The 25,202-nt window shown below is 43.2% G+C and overlaps 1 protein-coding gene across 3 annotated transcripts in view; it reads right to left on the reverse strand.

Moving 5' to 3' along the window:
* Positions 1-25,202, reverse strand: part of disp1 (dispatched homolog 1 (Drosophila)) — a 116,178-nt gene that overhangs the window by 54,277 nt on the left and 36,699 nt on the right. For 2 of the 3 annotated variants that reach the window (XM_086263628.1, XM_086263623.1), the window contains exon 3: positions 20,062-20,139. The exons of the other annotated variant lie outside the window; for it this stretch is intronic. The gene's annotated coding sequence lies outside the window, so the exon portion shown is untranslated. The remainder of the gene's footprint in view (positions 1-20,061; positions 20,140-25,202) is intronic. 3 annotated transcript variants of the gene reach the window in all.

A 25,202-nucleotide genomic window follows, 5' to 3' on the forward strand; every position in this document is an offset into this window, starting at 1 on the left:
CCGCTGTGGTATGGAGCTGGCGGGTCACAGACGTCTCCGAAAACGTCGGAGCGCGTTTGGAAATATATGACATCTTGATAAATCGAGCAGATATTTGAAGTTCACACAGCTACATTCTCGCTTGAAAATAACTTAAAAGTTTATTTTGTGACCCAGAAAGAGTAATATTTAAAAGTTTTTAGCCCCGCTCGTCCGCCATTGCCGCGTTTGAGTTTTGGACGAAATGCATTCTGGGATATTTAGCTGTACTAAGTCCACACAAGTCACCACCGATGCATGCTTGGTAAAACGGGCGGAGCGAGAACACATCCGGGACTTTTTCGCGTTCTCGGCTTGATGCGTACTTCGAATTGGAACAGTACTTGGTCTCCGACTGATGACGTGTCACGAGTACACGAGAACGCAAGTACGCACAAGTACGCATATTGAGAAAGGGCCTTTGTTGCCCGAGAGCACTTCAGCAGAGTAGATCTGCAGTCAGGACTGCTGTCGTGGCTGGGAAGTGGCTGCAGGTTGCTGCCCAAGTTCCTGGTTCTTGGCCACGACACACACCCTGGGTTGCAGGGTGTTCTCCAACAGTCACTTAAGGCTGACACTAAAAGTGACACCCATGTTAAAGTTTCCAAAGGCAAAGCCTGGTGGGAAAAAAGAAAAACTAATTGTGCCTTAATTTTGCCTAATAGCTCACAAAAATGGATTAAAGCTTAGAGAAAGGGGCGTGGCCACACTGTTGTCAGTTTCACCTCCCAACCTGGCCCGTGCCGTCACTCCCTCAATATCTGATAACCTGCTGACCAGAACATCCAAACGTCAGAGCAGGCTCAGTCTGCTACTGATGAACTTTACACTCATTACTCTGGTTCACCTGTGGCTCCAAAAATGTCCAAAAAGCCACAGTGGAGTCCAAAAACATGAATCTGTGATTTTGTAGTTGCTACATCTATCTTTTAAGGCCATTCCCAGTGGGTGGGGTGTCACCCCCATCAAGGCTGACTGCACTCTCCAAAAGAAAGGCAGGAATTCTTTCATGGTTGGACTGTGAACCGTCTCTCTCAGGGCCATTCATTTATCCTGTCTGTGAGCCTCTCACATACGGGAGTGTGTGCACGTGTGTGTGTATGTGTGCACGCGTGTGTGTGTGTGTGTGTGTGTGTGTGTGTGTGTGTGTGTGTGCGCACGTGTGTGTGTGTGTGTCAGGTCAGGTGTTGAGTGTCCAAGTGAGTACCAGCAGAGCGTAATAGAGACGGGCTGGGAAAGCAGCAGGTCTGACACCAGTGGGCTCCATGATAAATGAGAGCTTTGACAAATGGACCTTAATCCCATACATGCACTACTGCTTCTTTCGTGTGCAGTGTAACACAGTGACTGCAGTGCTGCAAGAGTGCATGATTTAAAAAAAGAAAAGCGCCCATGCCTTACTGTTCGAGACGCTTGTGATCAGAGATTGATGTTAAAAGACAAGCGTGCACTGAAACAATAACGGTGCCCTGTTTCTGCTCTCGACAGCCGCTCTGCAGCCGCTCACCTCGACGGGCACAAACAAGCTCTGATACAGCACCAAATGGTGAAGAAAGCCTACAGGTGTGTGTGTACCTGTCCCTCAGCCCCGTGCTGCTCCCACAGCAGCCGTGGGACACATGAGGGTATGTTTATCTTTGCTGGGCATGTAGGCGCATACTCATTGGACCGAGGGCCTGTTTGCAATTTTTACACCCCCCACCCCCTTCTTTCCTATGTGAGAAAACAAGTTGTTATTATTATGACTCAAATGGTGGATACACCTTTTTGGCACAGGGAAGCGGGGCAGCACGGAGGAACAGTAATGCTCAAAAAATGAAAATAAGTGGAAAGTTGTCCAGTTTCTTTTTGCCAACGCTGACTTTATTAGCTGTCTGTATGTGTCCATAAATATTTATAAACAGTGTAAAACTGCAGGCAAGGCGGGGCCCTGAAAATGGGGGCCCAGTTTTGCCCTGGCATTAATCTTTGAGTCATTAACATTGAGGGGGAAATTATTAGTGACAGGCTTAAGGAAATACATCATGCTTCAGGGTCAGTGGGGCTCCCCAAAGGCATAATAAAGGGAGGAGAGGTACACCAGTGATACCTGGAGCCTCTAGCTCTGCAAGCGCTCGAGTTGAGTGTATAGTTAAACTGAAATGAGCCTTTTGTTTGGTTAAAAAAAGCAGACTGGCAATATAACAAGTTTCTAACAGGGAACGGTCCTGTATTAGGACGCAGCTGTGACAGTGTGGTATAATATACCCAGTGGACTGTGTCTGCACTTTGGGAAAAACAAATAATACTGTAGTTCCAAACTTGTTTCATTTTTTCCTAATTTTGTGCCAGTTCACAACACAAAGGCACAATAATAGAAAGAAACAACATGTACAACCCTACAGTACTACAGACAAAGCATCAATGCTGGACTAGGACCCCATACTGGGACTAACATGCATCTTCATCGTGGTCGTATTTAGTCTTCTTTCCATTGCAGACAATAAAGTGTTTTCTTACTGAGTCTGAGGATAATTGTTAAAGGCACTGAACTTAAAGTCGGGTTCTTATTCTATACTACCCTCTCCAGCAGAAGCATTGATTTTATTTCAGTTTATCGGAAGCTTCACTTGTGTTTACAGTGTTGACTGAAGCGAACGAGTCTCTTACTGTAAAAATATAAAACTGCTGTATGACGTTACAGTACAATACTGTCAGCTGTTGGGTTGTCATGCTGTGATCTCCAACAGCTGATTACCATGAAAATCCATTGCAAATTAATGATTTGAATATTTATATTCAATCAAGTCTTTGTGCTGCAGAAACACAATCACTGAAGTAACGACGACTGTTGAAAATGAAACAGTGTTGTTGAACCTAATATCCTGCGTCTTTACAGCTAATTGGTCCAATGTAGAATAAACTGGAGTCCAACAATCCACAGATTTATAAAACATAAAATATCAAGTCAAGATTAGCACCAAGAAAAGCCTTAAAAACAAAGTGTCTCATAAACTTGCAGCTCTCTGGCAGGCAGCAGCCTGGTCTTTGCCAACCATTCATACTCGACCATTTCACACCATATCTGACATGTTAGTGTTTCATTATGGACATCTGCCAAGAACAATTTTACTGGGCCAATTAACAAGCCTACAGAGAGCCGCGGCGTGCAGGCAGGCGAGCGGAGTTGATGATTTGATTTACTCGTTGCCTTTGTGAAATGTGCCGATTCACCGCTTTGATGAGTTTTCTGTCACGCAGCATCACATCGGCACATGCCAGAAATGCCAGAAAGCATCACTCAGCGAAACTCTTCAGCAAGCTTCCACATGTGGAGGAGCATTTTGTCCTCCCCCTATATACTCAAACGCCACCATTAAGCACTCAAAAGTCCAACGTGGCCAACGTGTCCTCCTGCAACATCCGAGGTTTTTTCCTTTTTTTACATTAGCAAAACACAATGTAGCAACCAAGCACACCCAGCACCCCTATACAGAGCTGCGAGGAAAGCTTAACTGCTCATATTGAACATGTGGGGAAGCACCTGCTCGCAATCCACTCTGTTACTCACTCAAGCAGGTGTTTCCTTAATCATATATTACGTGACACGGCTGTGCAGAATATTTCAGCGCAGCTGCACGCATGCTCCTGAACACCGCTTTGTAAATGCACATCAAGTTCTACCTGCAACATGACGTGTCCCTGCAGCCGTCTGTTCTTTTCTTACTGCTCTTTTACCCCCTCCTCTACACCGCACAGCCAAACTATTGGCTATCTGTGTCACCGGCTTCAGGCCGTTTACGTCGCTTGGAGCCTGATGGTGCACGGGAACAGAGACCGCCTTCAGCACCGTTTTGTTTTCTCACACCTCCCACCAACATGTAGCTATTAATTGTGATGTAGTGCCCTGGAGTTTAATCTTAATGAGCAGAGATGGAAACAACACGAGGCTCAGGAGAAAAAGACAATGACTTCAAATCGTTTTTAACAACACATTAAATAACCGTTTGCGTACAGTGGCACCATCAGCGGAACAAGTTGGCATTTAGCCTAAAACATGGCGGTGCGGCCTCAGCTGCAGGCTTTCAGTCTTGGTAAGAAACTCATTAAGAAGAAGTAAAAACACCCTCCCACATATATGATGCTGTGCATCACTTTCCAGCCAATGGTTGGACATCTCCTCACATAGAGCAGGTAACCCTCTGGTATATTTACTGCATTGTTGGCAATTAACAGTTGTCTTTATTCCCACTGCTTCAGTTTCTCCTGTCAAAGTTGAGGTAAATTTAACTCAGACCTGCACAATAAGCAGTTAACTTTAGCTGCATGAATTATGGCAGTGAGTGGGTGTTTTTGACCATGTTGCAGGAGCAACAGCCCATCATCAGCACCCACAGCAGGAAGAGACTTACAGCCACCCACAGCTCAGAACAGGGCGGACGCTTCTTTGTGATGAGAGAAATTACATTTTTTACAACGACAAGCTGGTCACCAAATAGCTGAGTGTGCAACAAACAGATAGCACACAAGAGCAAAGTGCACCAAAGTTGATTTGAAAATGACAGCCAGCTGCGGGGTTGCAGACCTGGTCCCAATATTTGAAATCAACCATTTCGAATGGCAACAGCATCACAAGCTCGATGCACAGTCGCAATAATCTGGTCTCTAACCACAGCTTGACAGAGTAATGGAGCCACACTGGTGATCCAGAGACACTCGCAGCTGTAACAGTTACAGATTTATGCACTGAAACCTTTTACAGCTTTTGCTGACTTTATCTGGGCTTCAGCTGAAAAACACTGAGCATATCTGAGCTTTTAGGGAAGAACACGGCTGTGTTTGATGCGAGTGTTTGGCCCATGACGAATATTATTTGCTTCCTTTTGTCTTTGGTTCGACACTTCTTGGTAACAAAATTGAGAAACAGAGAGGAGCTCTATACCAACCTCTGTTATTAACTAATGGTTAGTACAGAAAGACAAAACAGAACAAGAGTAGTTTGAGTGAGGCCTTCACTAAAACATCCTTCATGTAAAAACTGAACATAAGTCGAGTTTAGTTGGAGTTCTTAGACAAACTCCACAGTTTTCAAAGATTTGAGTCTGACAGTTGGTCCAGAATAGCCGGACGTTCCTGCGACAGAACAACGTGCAGAGTGTTTATTGGCAAACCAGAGTCTTGTGCTTCCTGAAGCCCATCTTTAAGCCTCGACTGACATCAGGTGATCCGTCAGCCTTGCGTGAGCTCTGCTCAGAGCGTCTTTCTCCTCTGAGCTGGCCATTGTTGTGGGGGCTGATAAATATTTACTCTTCCCAGCTTGGCAGGGAAAGGGGGTGGGGGTGGTGTGTGTGTGTGTGGGGGGGGTCCCATTGTGGCAGAGGGGTCAGAAGCTGACACGACAGTGGGATCCTTCCTTCCCTACTGGCACCTACACTCTCAATACACTGAGCTGTGAGCTGGGACAGATCCACTGCCACTAATCGATTGTGCTGGGGACGTCAGGACAATACAGCAAAGAGGATCCACAACAGGACAACGCAGAGTGAAAGGAAAGAAGCATCAGTAACTAATTACTGATTACTTCCCCAAAAAAGTAATCCTGTTACTTTACTGATTACTTATTTTCAAAAGTAATTAATTACCTAGTTACTTTTTAAAAACACGATTTACAACCTGAGTAGGTGATAAAGTGATAGATCTTTCAGCCAATTCTACTTTTTCTGCATAATCCATCATATAAATGTAATCAAATGGAAAAGTCTCTTTTTAAAACTTGTTTTATTAGTTTTAATCTTTTAACTTTATGCATCAAGCAAAAATTTAATTATCTGCAACATTCTGACTGGAAGAAATTAGTTTAACATTTAAACCTATTTTCTGCACATTCCAGCACATAAAATAAAATATTTTTGTGTGTTTACACTCAGTCTTTCAAATAGATGCAAGTAAAACACAGCAGAAAATAAATAAAGTCAAAGACTCAGCGGTCCTGTTGCTCTATTTTCACCTGTAAAGCAGAAGTGGGGCAGGCGGAGGTTTACCCTGGTGCAGTTGTGCCGCGGTCAGTGGAAGAACCCGCGAGTTTCTCTGTGAGTTTCCCATTACGTCGTAGCTACTCGGTGCTTGCTCGGAAGTTTAGGGGTTTTTTTCGCTGTAAAAAGAAGTTTTCTTCCCACGCACAGCGGACACTAATGTTTTTGTCACTTTTTATGGAATCAAACTCAAAGTAAGGTCAGTACTTCCACGCTTTAAACGCTGCACGCTCATACTCTCTCTGCACTCGATATGTGATCCACTGTTGATCTGCACACAGCTGTTGTCACTAACGTCGCACTCGCTTACGTCACTGTCATGAGACATTCTCGCAAAAAAATCACGGTTTTAGTAACGCAGTAACGCAGCGTTCCTACGGGAAAGTAACGGTAATCTAATTACCGTTTTTGCAATAGTAATCCCTTACTTTACTCGTTACTTGAAAAAGTAATCAGATTACAGTAACGCGTTACAAGTAACACGTTACTGCCCATCTCTGAACTCGAGGCTTCAAAACATGATGTCACAGTGGCTACATCCATCTTTTACACCAGGGGCAGCACAACTAAAATGCCTATACATCCGTCCTGAACCTGAAGCATTTGGGATTTTTGGGAACACAAATATCAAGAAACATCCATCAATATACAGATATTGATACAGATACAGTCTACGTTCTTCAGTATGTTTCGTCTCTGAAGCTGGACACTAGATGGAGAGCTTGACGATCCTGTCACACCGCACTGGGACAAGTACATATGTAAGCATGTATTAAATGTGTGCTACACAACCATTACTCTCTATGCAGACATTTGGCAGGATCCAACATCTGGTACAACTCCACCTGCATTGGTGATTTCATCCGCATCATTAAATTCCCATCTAGTAAGTATATTGTATGTTTTTCCTTTAACAACCTCATGAGATGAGGCCAGATAGGTTATGCCTCACATTTTTCATATTATTGCAGGAAATGCTCAGATATGCGAGTAATACAGTAACATGATTTCATCAGGATCCTTTTCAGAAGTGAATGTACATGTAACATCTGACGCTTTAAACACGGATCCAGCAGAAACAATAAACGCACATATTCTAAGGATTTATTTGTCTGATCGTAACAGGAATAAAAGACACTCTTGACGGCTTCCTTGTTTACAAGGGGTCACTACAGTAGCTCGCATTCTGGCAGATGTTGTAAGTCGGATGCTTATCCTGACACAAGCCCAAAGGAAATCTGCGTCTCGTCTCAGGATCGAACCGGGGGATCTTGTTAGCCAACTGTGTAAATCACAAGCCCACTAGGACTATTGAGCTTAAACGGTTCCAAATATCTGGAAAAACTGAACTGAGAACTTTCAAAGCATCTACTATTGATCACCAACCAAGACTCTATCAGAACCATCCAACATGTTTCAATATTAGCAGTTTCTCACACACATCTCTTTTCCTCTCAGATGTGGCTTCATTACACAGAGAAAGGTTAATCGTAAATCAAACTCAGCATATTTCAGGAAAAATCATATTCTGGCTGGAGAGCTGCCTCCAGCTGAGCTTGTGCACTGATGTCATTTTACTACACCTGCATCTTGTTATTGCAACAAGTGCTGTTTTTCTAACGTGTCCCTAACAATCACATCAAGAAACACAACAGATTATTAAAATCAACAAATCATAAAGTTTAACGAAGACATCATCCCGAGCCATCGCAGCTGAAGCCTCTAATGAAGCCGACAGCGAGCGACTGGCTGCCAACGTGAGGCCGTCAGGCATGAACTGGCTGCCAGCGGCAGGCACACTGTAGCCCAGACAAACATCCCCAAACCATTCATTAGGCTAATGAAGCCCGGTGGATCACCCGAGGCCTCGGATGACGAAGCAGCAGTCGTTTACAACTCTCCACGATCAAAGTTAAGAAAGCTCTGTTTTGTGTGTTGGCTGAGGGAGGCACAATGAGTTGGCTGCCAGGCTCAGCCCAAACGTACAGTCAGCCTAGTAATCAAGGGTTCCCATGCACGAGACAGTCAACACAGCTGCTCGTGCAGAGCGGGGAGGGTGGATCTGTCGTTGGTTACTGGAAGACTGAGTGAGCAAGCTAAGAAACATTAGTCCAAAGCACGAAAGGATTTTAACGTCATCTCTAGACACCTTTCTTTGGGTTGTACGTGTCTAGTGTTTGGCATTCAGACAAAACCAATGGAAAGTGGTGATGAATGGAATCATTGTTTTGGTGAACTTTGCATGAGCGTTAAAGGTCCAGGTTTTCTTGCTAGCTTTTAAGGATGGATGGCAACAGTCCCCAAAACATCGCTCACATTAAAAATAAAAATAGCAGTAACCAAATGAACCATCAGAGACACGCATGCCATGTTGAGACCATTCGGTTGGGTTACAGACTAAACTAAAGGATCATCAGTTATTACCCACACGTCACAGTGTAACATACAAAACAATGAAAACACGGCTAACTGACTTACATTATTGGGCCAGCTTTAACACACTGCTTTCAGCGGTGCAACAGTATTTCATTTAAGAAAGCGAGATGGAGATAATGGTAAATGGCCTGTATTTATATAGCGCTTTACTAGTCCCTAAGGACCCCAAAGCGCTTAACATATCCAGTCATCCACCCATTCACACACTGGTGATGGCAGCTACGTTGTAGCCACAGCCACCCTGGGGCGCACTGACAGAGGCGAGGCTGCCGGACACTGGCGCCACCGGGCCCTCTGACCACCACCAGTAGGCAACGGGTGAAGCGTCTTGCCCAAGGACACGACGACCGAGACTGTCCAAGCCGGGGCTCGAACCGGCAACCTTCCAATTACAAGGCAAACTCCCAACTCTTGAGCCACGATCGCCCATAATGGTGTTAAATATACTTCACTAAAATTACAATCAATTTCTTTCCACAAGTCAAAATTTAAACAGTACAGGCTCTAAAATGTACTCCAAGTAAGAGAGGAAAAAGTTGCTCCTTGAAGGACGACAATAAAATAATATCAGGATACAAGAATACAATGTTTGTTTTCACTTTAAGTGATAACGCTGAATCAAAAGTAACAAGCCTGTATTAAAAACAGCAGAAAGTACAGAAGTTTGTGTAAATAAGAAGTTGTCAGAAAAATAAATAATAAAGTACAGATTATAGTGTGAGGTGTGAAACTGGGTGTGGGTCCCAATCAGCCAGAGTTTCAGGTGAGCTCATTGTGAAACCTGGCCCCACCTTATCATGCAAATTCCTGAGGTCAGATGGCCCAGGATGTGAGTGGGCGTTAAGGCGTCTGGGAAGGATCTCAAAACTGGATTATAGATGGCAGAGAGTTGGTGTCGTAAGCCCCGCCTCTGTTCAAAGATGGTCGCTCACAGTGGACATAGATGCTTCTTTCACTCCTCTTTCAAACCATCTGTCCTCTCTGTCCAAAATGTGAACGTTGGCATCCTCGAAAGAGTGACCTTTGACCTTTAGATGCAGATGGACTGCTGAGTCTTGTCCTGTGGAGGTGGCTCTTCTGTGTTGTGCCATGCGCTTGTGAAGTGGCTGTTTGGTCTCTCCGATGTAGAGGTCTGAGCATTCCTCGCTGCACTGTACAGCAAACACCACATTGTTAAGTTTGTGTTTTGGCGTTTTGTCTTTCAGGTGAACCAGTTTCTGTCTGAGTGTGTTGCTGGGTCTGAAATACACTGGGATGTCGTGCTTGGAGAAAACTCTCCTGAGTTTCTCTGATACACCGGCTACATAGGGGATGACAATGTTGTTGCGTCTGTCCTTCTTATCCTCCCTCGCTGGTGTCTGGTTTTCTTTTCTGTGCCTCTTTGCTGACTTTAAGAACGCCCATTTAGGATAGCCGCACGTTTTGAGTGCTTCCTTTACATGTGTGTGTTCCTTCTTTTTTCCTTCAGGCTTAGAGGGAACATGTTCTGCCCGGTGGTGTAGGGTCCTGATTACTCCAAGTTTGTGTTCCAGAGGGTGATGGGAGTCAAAGAGGAGGTACTGGTCCGTGTGTGTGGGCTTCCGGTAAACTTCGATGTTGAGGTTGCCGTTCTCTTCAATGTGCACGGCGCAGTCCAGGAAAGGCAAACAGTCGTCCTTTGTGTCTTCCCTGGTGAACTTGATGTTTTTATCCACAGCGTTAATGTGCGCAGTGAAGGATTCCACTTCTTGTGTCTTGATTTTGACCCAGGTGTCGTCCACATATCTGTACCAGTGGCTGGGTACTCTTCCTTTGAAAGACCCAAGAGCCTTCCTTTCCACTTCCTCCATGTAAAGGTTGCTACAATAGGTGACACGGGGGAGCCCATGGCACAGCCATGTTTTTGTCTGTAAAAGCCTTCGTTGTACTTGAAATATTTAGTGGTGAGGCAGAGGTCTAACAGTGTGCAGATCTGATCGGGTGTGAAGTTGGTCCTGTCCTCCAAGGAGCTGTCTTCTTGTAGTCGTTTTCTGACAGTAATCTTGGTAATAAATCTTGAATAATAGCTCATTAACCTTTAGCTTAAACTTTAAGTTAAAAGAAATAACAGAAATGAGAGTGCACATGCACATAGCTCTACAAAGGCAGAATATCATCTGTTGCATTAGCAAAATAACTGAGCTACAATGGCAGTCTATTTTTGTTTCGAAGACATTTTTTCTTGTGCTAAGCACGATCTTTTGTTACGACCGTGTATTACTACCAAAGCTGGCCACATATGTTTCTGCACGCTGTAGCTCATGCAGTAGATTTAATACTATATTAACAAGAGAGGATATCTGTAAATTGCTTTGGTGTGGAAACTCTGACATTAGCTCCGGTTCTCAGTCTGATGAAGCTGTAGCCTCCCACAGATATGACCGGGTTGGCGGGTGGATGATTTCCGGGCTTGGCGCAGGGTTGGTGGTGGAGGATTAAGTGGGTGTCATGATTCGGCTGTGTGGCAGGCAGGAGAGGACCCAAACGCAAACTCACGGAGACAAAACATAAGCTAAAAGCTAAACATAAAGTATACCAGGAACCACGGGGAGAATCACACACAGCATGAGGGAGACTACGACACTGACAAAGAGAAACACAGAGCTTAAATACACAGAGGGATAACGAGGGAATGAGACACAGAAGGAGAGCACAGCTGGGAGTAATCAGGCTGGACGAGACAGACGCAAAACTAGAATCACTCACATGAGACACGGACCTTCAAAGTAAAACAGGAAACACAATGACTGAATTCTAAAACACGCAAACTTAACAGCAACTGGAGAGACAGAACATAGGAACCTGAAACATGGTACAACACATCACAGTGGACATAACATGGAACACAGGGAAGCCATATAACAAAGCCAAAGAGCTAAACCTAAGATAACCATAACAGACCTAGGGAAACAAGAAACAGTACATCAAAGGACTCAAAACATAAACCATAATATAAAAGCACAGGATCTCTTCCAAATAAATAGGAAACATAATGAGACGCAGACATGACAACCAGAACTTGACAAGGTAAGACACAGACATGAAACACACGAAGAGCAGGGGAGACTTAACATGGGTTGGAAACACGAGGGGGAACTAATAAGCAAATGAACAGGAGGCCTAATGAGCTTAACATACTATAAACATCAAGATGAACTAAAACTCAAAACACTGGGTCCTAAGACCCAGGATCGTGACAGAGGGATTTATACTTTTGCATTAAATGTGCACCATAGGTATGCTGTAATAGCAAACCTTTCAGAAATCCCACTCTTTAACCTCCTAAGACCTGAACTCTTCCACAGCAGCATTTTTAATTTCTCTTTGATTTTTGAGCTGATTGGGACCTGATGAATGTAAAAACAAAGAACTACCAGATTTATTTTTTTTTACCGGATTTATTTTTTTTTTTGCCTGTCCCATTTGGTTCTTTAGCCGTCAGAATTGTTGTCTGAAGACCAACAAGGAGACCCGATGGATTTATTTTGCCAAATGGATCATCGTGGCATTGCCGTATTGGTCCATTTGATCGACCTTTGTTTTTATTATTTATTTTATTTTATTTTCAGTTGTTACAGACGGGACAGACATGAGTGAGGGATAGGAAAGGGAGAGAGAAAGAGGAAGGAAAATTTAAACAGAAGGGGAGAGGGACAGTGAGAGAGGGAAAAAAAATCTCCTGGATCACCTGTTGAGAGAGAAATAGAAAACAAGCAAAAAAAAACAAAACCAAAGCAACATACTAAACACAACAGCATCGCATTAATCTAGCTGAGTGTAAACAGCAGTAAATACTAAATATTGAATGTTGTTGTGCAGCACGCAGGACAGACAGCGCACAATGTGCTTTGAAGTAGCAGCCAAGAAAGGTGTAGTTTAAGTCTACGAGCAGTGAACACCCGTGTGCACACCTGTGTGGATCAGCGCACTTGTATTCAAAAGGTTTCCCCATGTAATGGTCTGCAAGAGGATGTAGAGAGCCATAGCCCCGCCCCCCAGGGCATGAAGCAGGCATGGAGGAGATCCAGGCTCCAGACATCCAGAGGCCCCAGAGTGCGAGAGCCCAAGGAGGACCGCCGGAGGGGCATCCGTGCCACCCTCCTGGGAAGGGCTAAGGATCCCCAGACGAGGCGTCACCCAGTAGCCACCGAGCAGAAGCTAGAGGGGGCTGCACCGGCATGCCCGCCGACTCTGCCGGCAGCCAGCTGTGCCAGAGTGAACCGAGCCGCAGGCCCAGAGGCCGGAGGCCTGAGGGTCCCCCGCACCCCGGAGGAGGCCTGACCGAGCAACAGGCACCAGGCCCGCCAAGTAGCCACCGGGAGTGAGCTGATTTTTGTTTCTAACAAAATGAGAGCCACATATGAGGACATTCGTTTAAAATTTCAATAGAACAGTAGCAGCATAATGTCCTCGTAAGTAGACATCAGGCCCTTGTAGAGCAAAAGTGAGTATTTCAGAATCAGAATCGTGTTTATTGGCCAGGTATATGCACAGACACATACAAGGAAGTTGGTTCCGGTAGATGGTGACTCTCAAGCACAGCAATGTAAATCACACACACGTGTCTATATATACACACACATTACACATGCATACACATACATACACAAAGCTGTGTAAACCAACTATATATAACCAATCTAAACTTATATACATAGAATACAGGATGACAGAAATGAAATGAGGTGGAATGAATACTACAGGATGTACATAAGGTGCAGTTGCAGTCGGGCAGTGGAAGCAGTGTGACAATTTGGTCTAAATAACCCCAAATGTGATGTCCACATATGTGGACGCCAGGGGCCCGTTCTTCATACGTCGCTTACTACATCCAAGATCAAATGAAACATCCAAGACCAAATCATCGCGCTAACCGTGAGCTCGCTAATCCGGTTCTCCGAACACACCTGCTGTTGGCGATTAGTACAGCTGGATGAAGTAATGTGAGATCACTGGGTGGCCCAACAGGGGCTACGCATCGATAGTAGAAACATTGATTGGCAACCCTCTGATTGGTCGGCGAAAATGTCGAAGGAGAGCGCTCGGTATTTTTCGGCAGCAGAGCAAGAACTCTTGAGTGAGGGATTTCAGGAGTTTCAGAGTTTAATTAAAACGCAAGAGAACACTGCAAAGGCTGCAAAAGCAAGGAGAGAGGGCTGGCAGAAAGTTGCTGACAAATCAAACTCCTAAGTAATTTAATAATAACAATAATAATGGAGTGGATTTATATAGCGCTTTTCAAGGCACCCAAAGCGCTTTACAATGCCACTATTCAGTCACTCTCACATTCACACACTGGTGGAGGCAGCTACAGTTGTAGCCACAGCTGCCCTGGGGCAGACTGACAGAAGCCAGGCTGCCATATCGCGCCATCGGCCCCTCTGGCCAACACCAGTAGGCGGTAGGGTAGATTTATCATATCACACTATATTATCCAATATTATATTACATTATATTATATTATAATATGTTATATTATATCCCCTTTCACATTAGAGCCACAACAGGACCCACTAGAACATGGGAACAAGTAAAAGTGAAATATAAGAATATTCTACAGAATGGTAATATTTATCACTTATATTGCTTTTAGTCTCTTGGAAAGAGACCCTGAAATAATCTGTTTGTTTATAACAGCAACCAAGAAAAGGGCAGAGGAAAAAAAGACAGGTGGTGGTCCTGCACCCCCTCGTCAACAAGTTGGTTAAGTAAATAATACCCTCACGGGAATATCGATATCTCTCTATGAGCACACTGTCGCGCTGAGCTAAAGGATCCTGTCTGTCCCGCAATATACGCTGAATTCTGAGGACTCTCCTTATCAATCTTGCACCTTCCGCAATGGGTTGCTCGCGTATACGGACAGGACATGGCTGCAACAGACTTCCCAAATCCACGTTCGCTTTTATAGCCGTGGTCTCTCATCTTGATTACACGAAGTAATTTACAATTACTACTCTGAAATATGAATTACATCTGTAATAATCACATACATGTAATAGAATGATTAATAGTACATTTCCCTTTTTTAGGAAATGACCTGTATGTATCTGTGTGACATCAATAAATGGATCAGGTGCTGCATTGTCTTTAGTTACATTGATGTTATTTATTTATGGTGAAACAGTGGTGGAATATCGCTGTTGCTTTCGTATAAATGAAGCGGACATACCTGCGTGGCCGCGATCTAATCCTGTTTACATAAAGTAAACCTGCTCCCCAGCAGGTTTACGCTTACGGCTCTGTTGCTATGACAGCAAGTCCCGGATGAGCTTCGGGGAACCGAACGATCCAAGATCACGCGAAATCGTCAACAATCAAATCCAGCTAACTTACTTAGCGAGGTACAAAGAACGGGCCCCAGGTCCTGGGAGGTTAAGTTGACATGCACCTCCCTAAAAAAAACAAAAAAAAATCCAAACTAACTACATGTTTCAGCACTGCAGCCAAAAGCTGATTGATCAATTCATTATTTCCTGTTCTGCATTTCTGGCTGTTGCTTCTATTACAATTTTCAGAAGCGAATAGAAGACAAAAGACCAACTTGAAGACAGGAAGTCCACTGCCGAAGGTGTAGAGCAACACAAGTCCACCATGCACAGGTACAATTACTAGCAATGGGGTCAGCCACTTGCACAGGCTCTACGTAATTCAAACTGAATCAAAGCTTTACTGATGGCATCAGAACCAATGATGGCTTTTTAATCTGCTGTCAGGGCTACGTCATGCTGGTGATGGACATTTTGCACTTTGCTGAATGAGCACCAGTTCATTAGGCGGTCTCTTATAAACAGCACCATCAGCCACACTAGCCGTGTGTCTCGGTTTGCACAGCTCTTCCAATCTGTGTGTACGCCTAGTGTGTTCACAGCAATGTACAAAGCAGCTCAACACGGCAGCACAGCTAGCATTTTGGAGGTGTGACTACAGATCCATGTGGACAGGTAACACTGGTTAATATACTGGTAGAAGTACAAATGCTGTGTTTTACTGTGTTTGCAACACAGACTGAGTGTAAAAGAAAAATGTGCAAACTCAGAGATGCGTGCGTGCGAGAGATTTCCTGCGTATAAAAGGCTGCACTGCTCCCTGAGCTTAGACTTACATGTCAACATGAAGTCATACATTGGACAGTGAGTAAACAGATACAGTTGATCCTGTCTATACCGTTTTTCTCGGTGGGACTGGTCATACCCCACCACACAGAGATATGACCACAAATCATTGCAAATGTTTTGAAATAAAAATTAAGCTTCATTTGCACATCAGCGCAGCCAGAAAGACATTTAAAAAATATCAAAAAATGAGAGACATGTTTTTTCCATGAATCCATCATAGGGGTGTATGGGGGCACTGTGAGCCACGGATAAACAGCTTGTACCTCACTCACTGACCCAGTTGTAGCGCGGTGAAGAACAAACATCCTCCCCTTCAACTAGAAGCTTGTCTGAACTCGCCATACAGAGGCGGGGGGAAATGAAGAGGTCCAGCAATAGCTGCGTCACAGAGCAGTTCTTCCCTCCGTGCACGTTTTCCTTATTAGACTGCTCGTGATTACAGGACACTGATGAAAGGCTCCCGACTTTTCCCATTCTGATTGTTGGTTAGTTAGAGGCTTTTAAATGGTTGCTGACATGACGTCATGCAGTAAAGCTGAAATTAGGACCTCATGAACAAAAAACACTGCACTTGAATTGGAAAAAAGCCCTGATTAAACACCAGCTTAGTTTTGTTGTGGACGTTGTTATCATTACCTTCCAAAAAGCAGTTACAGACAGAAGAGCAGTTACTGATCCAACAGCACCCTTAGACAAGTCGAAGTGCCAAAAACAACCGCCCCCGGTGGCCACATGAGGCCGACTGCAAACACCGGTCAATCCTCCAACTCCCGTGTTAAACACTAAACATGTTTATAGGCAGCTACAAATAACAGTGTGGTTTATATCACTAACTTCCCTCTTCATCAGCTTCTTCATCAGCTGTACACGGCTGATAAAACAACAGGAAAACAACTTGTAATATACAGAGACACATAAAGTCTGTAGAACTGTATCCATGGTTTAATATTAACACCTGTGAGAACAATCGTGTGGTTGTAATGTAATTAAATATATTGTTATAATATCCGTGTGTGCGTGTTATTCATTAATAATAAAGTTCTATTAACCATTCAAGAGTATATTTATCATAATAAAGTTATCGTGATGACATTTTTCCATCATTACCCAGCCTCAGTCTACCAGCGTGACTCCCTATCTCATTATTTCAATTCTGATTCACTCGGAAGCATTTTAATGGAACTACAGAACAAATATTACTAATTACTAATGTGCTTATTTGAACTGTTTTATTTTCAGTGTGAGGAAGTCTTGAGACAGCCCTTACTGCTCTACATTTTGGGTGCCATACCCTTTTCTCATTTTTAAAGTGATCCCGAGCAACAGTTCTGCAGGATTTTCTCTGGAAACCGGCAGCTTTTTCACTCACCCATGGTCCAGTCCAGACCGTTTTCAGAGGAATGTGGGGTTTTCTTTTTGTTGGTTTAGCCATTTAACACAGACCTATGAATCACCCAGACATAAAAACTACATCTAACTCATGTCTAAACACAACACTGTAGATTCTTCAGTTTAATCTACGAAAGGTGGAAGGGAGGCTGCAACACACAGGTTTGTTGGAGCGATTAAAAGGAGGAAAGTCAGCACAGACTGAGAGCTCTACAGCCCTCTGTAAAACATGGTGGGGGCGTTTCGGTCAGAGGTGTTGGCAAGTTCAAAAACACTAATGTCATTATGAATGCATAAAAGTACCATCAGATTTTAACACTACAAATCATCTAGAAAGTATCTGATTGACCCATGGCTTCATTTTTTGATATACTGTAACAATGACCCCAAACACACTGCGTGCAGTAAGAGCACGCCTGGACAGAAAACAAGCACACAGTGCAGACCTCGACATTACTGAAGCAGAGCGGGATCGTCCTGACAGAGAACCGAACAAAAGCAGCCGAACAAAGACGAGCGTTGAATGTCCTGAAGAGGAGAAGACAGCTATTCCTGAAGATAACTTCCCACGTGAGAAGCAGAGTTCAGGCTGTGTTAAAGATGATTGTACCTAGGGGTGGGGGGGTGGGGGAAAAATCGATACTGTGTAGTATCGTGATATTTTGTATCGATGCAGGGACAGCAGAAATCGATATTTTGTTACAAAAAGGTTTTTGTGCTCTGACTTCAGAGCATGTTGATCCTTTTTCTGAGCAAGAATCCTGACATCCCTTCACTGTCCAAATGTGTTTAACTGTTTTTGGCAGCAATAAACATGACAGTTTACTTATTTTAATTTAAGACATGTTTTATTTTAATTACTTTTAAAACTTTTTTATTTAATGTAAAATTATATTTTGTTTTAATTTACTTTCAAATTCTTCAGTTGCTGAATGGGCTGCATAGTTTTCATAAATAGCTATAATTGTACCAGATGGTTGCATTCAGTTAAGCTGGACTAGACTGTAATACAAACCGTTCAGTTTGTCAACGATAAAACTGAAATGAGAGAAAGACTGAGTGCGAGACTTTGATTTTAGATAAAATGAATATTGATAAAGTTTACCTTTATGGACAGAATCTGAATATCGCAAAATATTTAAAAAAAATTGCAATAATATCGTATGGTGCATTAAGTATTGTGATAACATCGTATCGTGGGATGTATGGTGATTCCCACCTCTAATTGTACCAAATATTGACTTCCGAGCTCAGGTTTTTGCCTTATATGTATCTACATTCAATATAGTGCCACACCCGTTCCTGTCTTCTTAAGCTATAGTTTTGCACACATCTCTGTTTCACACCTCCATATTTTGTCTCCTTTTATATCTTCAGTTCTATTCCTGTTGTATATATTAATCAGCATCTGTGGGTGGACAGCAAAGAAAGGATTTCATTGCACAGAGAAATGCCCTTTTTCTCTTGTGACACATGACACTTTGGATCTTTGAATCTTAGTAAAACATGTTGAAGAAAAAACACAAACTGATGGATAAAACATATTACAGGTCATATACAAAGAGTTAGTGTATTACAAAAAGGGAAACAACTGTTAGTGCAATGGGTGAACGCAATATCACGATGGTCAGGGCATGTACAATACTGGGGTTTGTGCAATATAATTGATGTGTTTCTGTTATTGTTATCTATACTGTCCTCTGTGTCCACTCTCCTTGTCATTGTTTGTTATAGTATAATGTGATCACTGTTTTTGTCCTTGTCACATGACCTGTAAATAGTGTCTCTGTATGTTTTTACTAACTTGTGTTTAACACCAACCTGCCAGAGGGTCTGCAGATGGAAATTAGCCCAAGGCTATAATCTGGCATATTTACATTTGTTAAAATGTTCATTAATATGTATTGCCCCTCTTTCTAAAAAATAAATAAATAAATAAATAAATAAATAAATAAATATGTGTGATGCACCCACACAGCTCAGTTCAGCCTGCCAGCCTTAGCTAATAGCTCTGCCTCTTGGCGGGAAATATCAAAATACAGACGATAATGAACATCACATTAGCCGAGTTAATAAAGCAACACGTGGCAAAGGGAGCACTGTGCAGACTGATCATCACATTCATTTTGGGTTTAAACTAGGGCTGCACGATTAATCGTTAGAAAATCGCGATCTCGATTCATACTTATGTGCGATCTCATTTCCAAATGACAACGATTCAAAAAAAAAAAAAAAAAAAGACGACGACGTCCCGGCATTTTGATCCGGGACGTAATCTGCATGACAACAAGCGCTCACTCTTCCTGCTCAACGAATGACGAGGACGGAGCCTTATACCACGTGATACAGAAGCTGTGCCGTGTGATGCTAAAATTAGCAGGAAAAAACAACGGAGAGCACGTCAGGGATGACGAGAAAGTGACAGGAGAAAATCCGTCCCGGTCAACCACCCAAACACCAATAACAGGAACCTTATATAGCGCTTCCCTGTACACGTCGAACTCCCGCAGGCACAAAGAAATTACGGAGGCTATCACTTATCACCTGACCAAAGATATGGCTCCCATCAACACTGTGCAAAACGAGGGATTTAGGAAAATGATCAACACCCTAGACAAACGCTGCACAGTGCCGTCCCGCAACTATTTTTCTATTGTTGCACTACCTGCTCTGTACACGCAGCGTCGAGCAACGGTGGAGACGGAATTTCAAGCAGTACAACATTTTGCGGCAACAACAAAACGTGAGACATTTGTTGTTTTATGTTTATTTATTGTTTTTATGTTCAGTCTCAACTGTTACGAAGTTGATGTGCAGTTAATAAGTGCAATAAATATTTATACTGGAAAAGAGAATCGTGAGAGAATCGTGATCTCAATTCTAAGCCAAAAAATCTTGATTCTCATTTTATGCAAAATCGTGCAGCCCTAGTTTAAACCACACTCAGTTACTGAATGAAGGAAATGTACAACAGGACGTCCCTCAGAACTAGTTTGATGTTAACTTTATGGTGTGCAGCTTTGCACAGTAAATACACAATCTACAGTTAAACGCAGAGCTACATGCCTTACCTGCAAGATGACAATGCACCGTGCTCTGCATTTGTTTATGCGGTCACACTCTCAAAGCCCCCAGAGACACCGGTCAATCTGTGGACACACAGACAAGATTGCTCTGAAACACAGTACAAAACAAAATGAAAAGAATCGGCTCCTTTGGAAAGAAACGACTGCACTGAGTTAAAGATCAGCAGCAAGTGCTATCCATCTATGCCTTAAATAGGAAAGACTGCTGGTGCCAATTTTCCTTGAAAATCACTGCTGGAAATAAGCTTGTAAAGGAATCCACGGAAGAATTTTTTTTTTTTTTTAAGTGTAAGACAATAAAAGAGAGTCTGGTAAAAAAAAAAAATTAAAACACAGAGACCGAAATAGGCAAAATCTACAAGTCTGTTCCTTCCCCTCGACCTCGAAGCTGAGAGGTCACACCACTCGCGGGTCTGTTAATAAGGTCTGCAAAGGTCACTTTATTGTGAAGATTAGGCCCACTGACAGAAAAATGCAGCTTCATACTGCAGAGATTTTAGGTGATGATTTAACAGGTACAGAGAAGATTAGACAAGAAGGCCGGCTAGCAGGAAGCAGGACAGGAAGGCATTATCCTGCCCCGTGACGCCGGTCCTGGGAGGTTAGCAGGTAGCCTAGAAACAAGGTCATGATATGACCTTGAGTATGTGCAAGGGCTCAGCAGAACAGAAGGCCATTCAAAGGCAGCATATGGTTCACATCAGCAGTTCCTAAGGTGTGTGTTGATAGAGAGAAGATGAAGACAGTGGTCGCCACAGAGGGGGTTAAATATGGACAGACGAGCTGACAGGGTTTGTTGCAGGTAGACAACTCTCCAGCAATCTCCGCCGTATGTTCAATGTAGTATATACTGCTGAAGATAACATTATGCCAGAGATTGTGATATCCTTAGATGCCCACAAAGCCTTTGATCGAATAGAGTATTACTATCTATTTACGGCCCTCGAAAGATTCGGCTTTGGTCCAACATTTTGCTCATGGATTAAAATAATTTATTCGAGCCCCCAGGCTATGGTGAGAACGAATAATATCGTATCTGAACCCTTCTCTCTATTCCGGGGAACAAGACAGGGGTGCCCTTTGTCACCCCTGCTCTTTGATGTGGCAATTGAACCCCTTGCGATGATGGTAAATGGTAAATGGCCTGTATTTATATAGCGCTTTACTAGTCCCTAAGAACAGCCTTTAGGGAATGGCATAGAGCTGGGGTGGAATGTGTCAATAATCCAAAGCGCTTTACATATCCAGTCATTCACCCATTCACGCACACATTCACACACTGGTGATGGCAAGCTACATTGTAGCCACAGCCACCCTGGGGCGCACTGACAGAGGCGAGGCTGCCGGACACTGGCGCCACCGGGCCCTCTGACCACCACCAGTAGGCAACGGGTGAAGTGTCTTGCCCAAGGACACAACGACCGAGACTGTCCAAGCCGGGGCTCGAACCGGCAACCTTCCGATTACAAGGCGAACTCCCAACTCTTGAGCCACGATCGCTGAGACAGGCTGCTGAATTGGTAGGGATACAAAGGGGGACACAAAACCATAGGCTGTCCTTGTATGCTGACGATCTCCTCCTTTTTCTGTCAAACCCTGCCACTAGTATCCCGGTGGCCCTTGGTATTATCAAAGATTTTGGGAGGGTGTCGGGCTATAAAATTAATTTAGACAAAAGTGTTCTTTTCCCCATTAATAAACAGGCGAGGAAACTTTCTTTCCGGGCCTATCCCTTTGCAATACATAAGGATAGATTCGCATATTTAGGTGTTAATGTAACTAGTAAGTATAAAGATTTACTGGACTATAACTTTAAAGTTGCACTGGACAAAGCGAAATTAGATATGGAAAGGTGGGCGTCGCTCCCCTTATCATTAGCAGGGAAGGTAAATTCTGTTAAAATGATTATACTGCCGCGGCTCCTCTATTTATTTCAGACGATACCGATTTTCATTCCTAAATCATTTTTTAAGGAATTGAACAAATGTACGTCTGCCTTTATTTGGAAAAAAACTGTCCCCAGGATAAGACGGGAGTTTCTTGAGAGACAGAAAGAAGAGGGAGGTCTGGCTCTGCCGAACTATATGCACTATTTTGCTGCTAATATACATAAGTTGTTATTTTGGGTCAAAGAGTTGGATGAGGATGAAACCCCAATATGGGTTCATATGGAAAGGTATGTCTCTAGTCCAGTGTCCCTGCGCTCCCTGGTCTGCGCTCCTCTACCCTTGAGCAAACATCTTTACACAAACAACCCGGTGGTATCTCATTCTCTGAAAATTTGGACTCAATTCAGATCACATTTTAAAAACAGAACTGCCCTCCTGTCTGCTCCCATCTATGGAAATCACTTGTTTCCCCCAGCCCTCGGGGGAACAGCCTTTAGGGAATGGCATAGAGCTGGGGTGGAATGTGTCAAACATCTTTTTAAAAATGGTACTTTTATGTCTGCTGCTCAACTGGAAAAGGACTATGGAATCTCCTCCAAGACTAATTACTTTAGATATTTCCAGGTTCGGGACTTTGTGAAAAAGTCATTCAGCCCCTCCCTCGAGCTTCCACAAAGCGGATGGATAGACGAGTTGATGGACACAGATCCGACTGCTAAGGGGACAATCTCCACGCTATATACACATATTCAGAATGTGGCTTCCCCCTCCCTGGACAATGTAAGACGGAAATGGGAGGAAGAATTGGGGCTGGACATTTCAGAGGTTGACTGGGGGGGGGGCTGTAGATCTAGTACACTCTGCTTCTATATGTGTGAGACACGGATTGATACAGTTCAAGGTGTTGCACAGACTGCATTTGTCAAGGGAGAAACTGGCAAGAATGTACCAGGGGGCCGATCCGACCTGCCCCAGATGTAAACAGGTACCAGCCAACTTATGCCACATGTTCTGGTCTTGTTCCAGGCTGAAAGACTTTTGGCCTAACATCTTTAGAACATTCTCATTCATTTCTAATAAGGATATGGAACCAATGCCTCTGACAGCCATCTTTGGTGTGGCACCGAGGGAAACTCAACTAACAGCCTCTCAGAGGAAGGCAATAGCATTCGCCTCATTGCTGGCTAGGAGATTGATTCTACTTAACTGGATAAAGGCAACACCGCCATCCCATAAACGCTGGGTGGAGGAGGTGATGGCACACCTCAAATTAGAACATCTCAGATTTACTATACAGGGCAACACCAAGAAATTCTTTAAGGTCTGGCAGCCTTTCATTTCCTATTTTGAAGATGAGTTTCCTTCCACTCCATAACCCCCCCCTTTTTTTTTTTTTTTTTTTTTTTCCCCTTTTCTTTTCTTCCTCTGTCTGGGTATAGTTTTGTCTTACACTGTGCGGTAGGACTTGAGTTCGAGCTTTTCTGTATGAATGATATGCTTTCTGAAAACTCAATAAAAACACTTTGATTATTAAATATGGACGGACGAGGAAGCTTTTAGTCCGTTTTGAGCAATGGGCTCGGGTTAGACGGACCCATTTATCCCAACATAACAGCTCAAAGTTTCTCCCCACACTCCAACACTGGAGGGGTAGCATTTACCCCCTCACACTGAGAGCAGTCTTTAAAAGAAAACTCTTTTCTACCTCAAAGCTTCGGAAAGGCCCAAAGACAATCAAAGCATCGATTCTTCTCAATAAAGAACATCCTTCCTGTTTTTGTCATTTAAATACAGATATGAAGACGCTTCACTGCAAATGTTAAAAATCAAAATCACGAGGTTCAGTTTGTAAAAATTCTGCCCTTTGTCATCACGCTGTTGCCTTTTCCCCTGTTGCTTACTGTGATCATGTGACAGCCTGTTGGTATGGAAAGAGCTCAGACATGCAAGTATCTCACAGGCAATTCCCATCAACCCCAGGTTGCCGCTAGGCCTTCGCCAAGCATGCATACACCAATTAATCCGATGGCTCGAGTCACAGTCAACTTTCATTTCCAAAGAAGTCGCTCGAATCCAAGGGAGGGATCTCCCTCCCAGTACCTCGCAGTTTCTCCAAAATATCAAGTGTAACGCGGTTAAAGGACCAGGGCGCCTGACTGCAGCTTCATAGACAATGAGCTATCAGAATTAGTTTAGACTATGGAGCCTGAGTGTGTGAATAAAACACAGGAAACCAAAGTAGAGCTCAAAAATATATATATTATGTTTGTTTTGAGAAATGTATAGACAGATGTACAAAAAATAAAAAAATATGCATATATATCACAAACAAAAATAATGTTGACAATACAAAACAGCTTATTAGGTTCCAAAAGGAGGTGGGATGAGGTGTGGTCCAGTATGAGATTTAGTTTAGTTCCATGGACCTGTGATAGGTCATGTGTCAACAGTTTAATTCAGTCCATAGGTTTACGATTCCTACCGCAACGTAGCGGTGGTCGGGTGGCTCGCCATCCCGCGCTGATCAGGGCTGATCGCGGGAGAAAAGAAAAAAAAAAAAAAAACCTGACCTAGACAAGGTCAAAAACATAAATTATCATTCACAGAAGAAAATGAAACAGCATTCTACTGCTGTGACAAAATCCATAAATCCATAAATAACCAAGACAAGTAATTAATGCCATGTTGCATACAACAATTAATAAACCATCATCTCTTATAATGAATGAATTTCATTCAAAATACTACTATAGAAAAACATTCTCATGGGTCCCATCAAAGTATATCAGCAATAAAGCTAATAAACATTATCCAAAGTTAATCACATATATTTACAAAACTCATTTAATCACAGGTGTTGCGCAACAGATTCAATAATCTCAGTGGAATTTAACTCAATGCAAAATCAGAGTCAGAGGGCGCTGCTCTTGCAGCGACCAGCAGGTTGTCTCTGTCTGTCAGTGTTTTAACTTATTTTATTTCATTTTTTTATTCCTTTATCTTATTTTTTTGCCTGAGGAAATCCTATAGCATCGGCTTGTGCTTTGTGGAACTTCTTTTAATGAAGATGGGTTTTTTATTTCGCATGGTTTTATTAGCGTCTTCAAGCAACTTAAAGAAGTCCAGATGCTTTTCTTTGCAAGCTCCTTTGACTACGATGACCTGGATGACTGAGAACCTTCACAGACATTTTGTACCTAGTGCTATTATCATGGTTAATAACACTAAACCATAAGG

Source organism: Aulonocara sp. 'chitande type north' Nkhata Bay, linkage group LG15 (genome assembly GCF_057382095.1).
Source record: "Aulonocara sp. 'chitande type north' Nkhata Bay isolate Kocher_YH1m ecotype deep benthic linkage group LG15, A_spYH_male_GT1.1, whole genome shotgun sequence".
Lineage (NCBI taxonomy): Eukaryota > Metazoa > Chordata > Actinopteri > Cichliformes > Cichlidae > Aulonocara > Aulonocara sp. 'chitande type north' Nkhata Bay.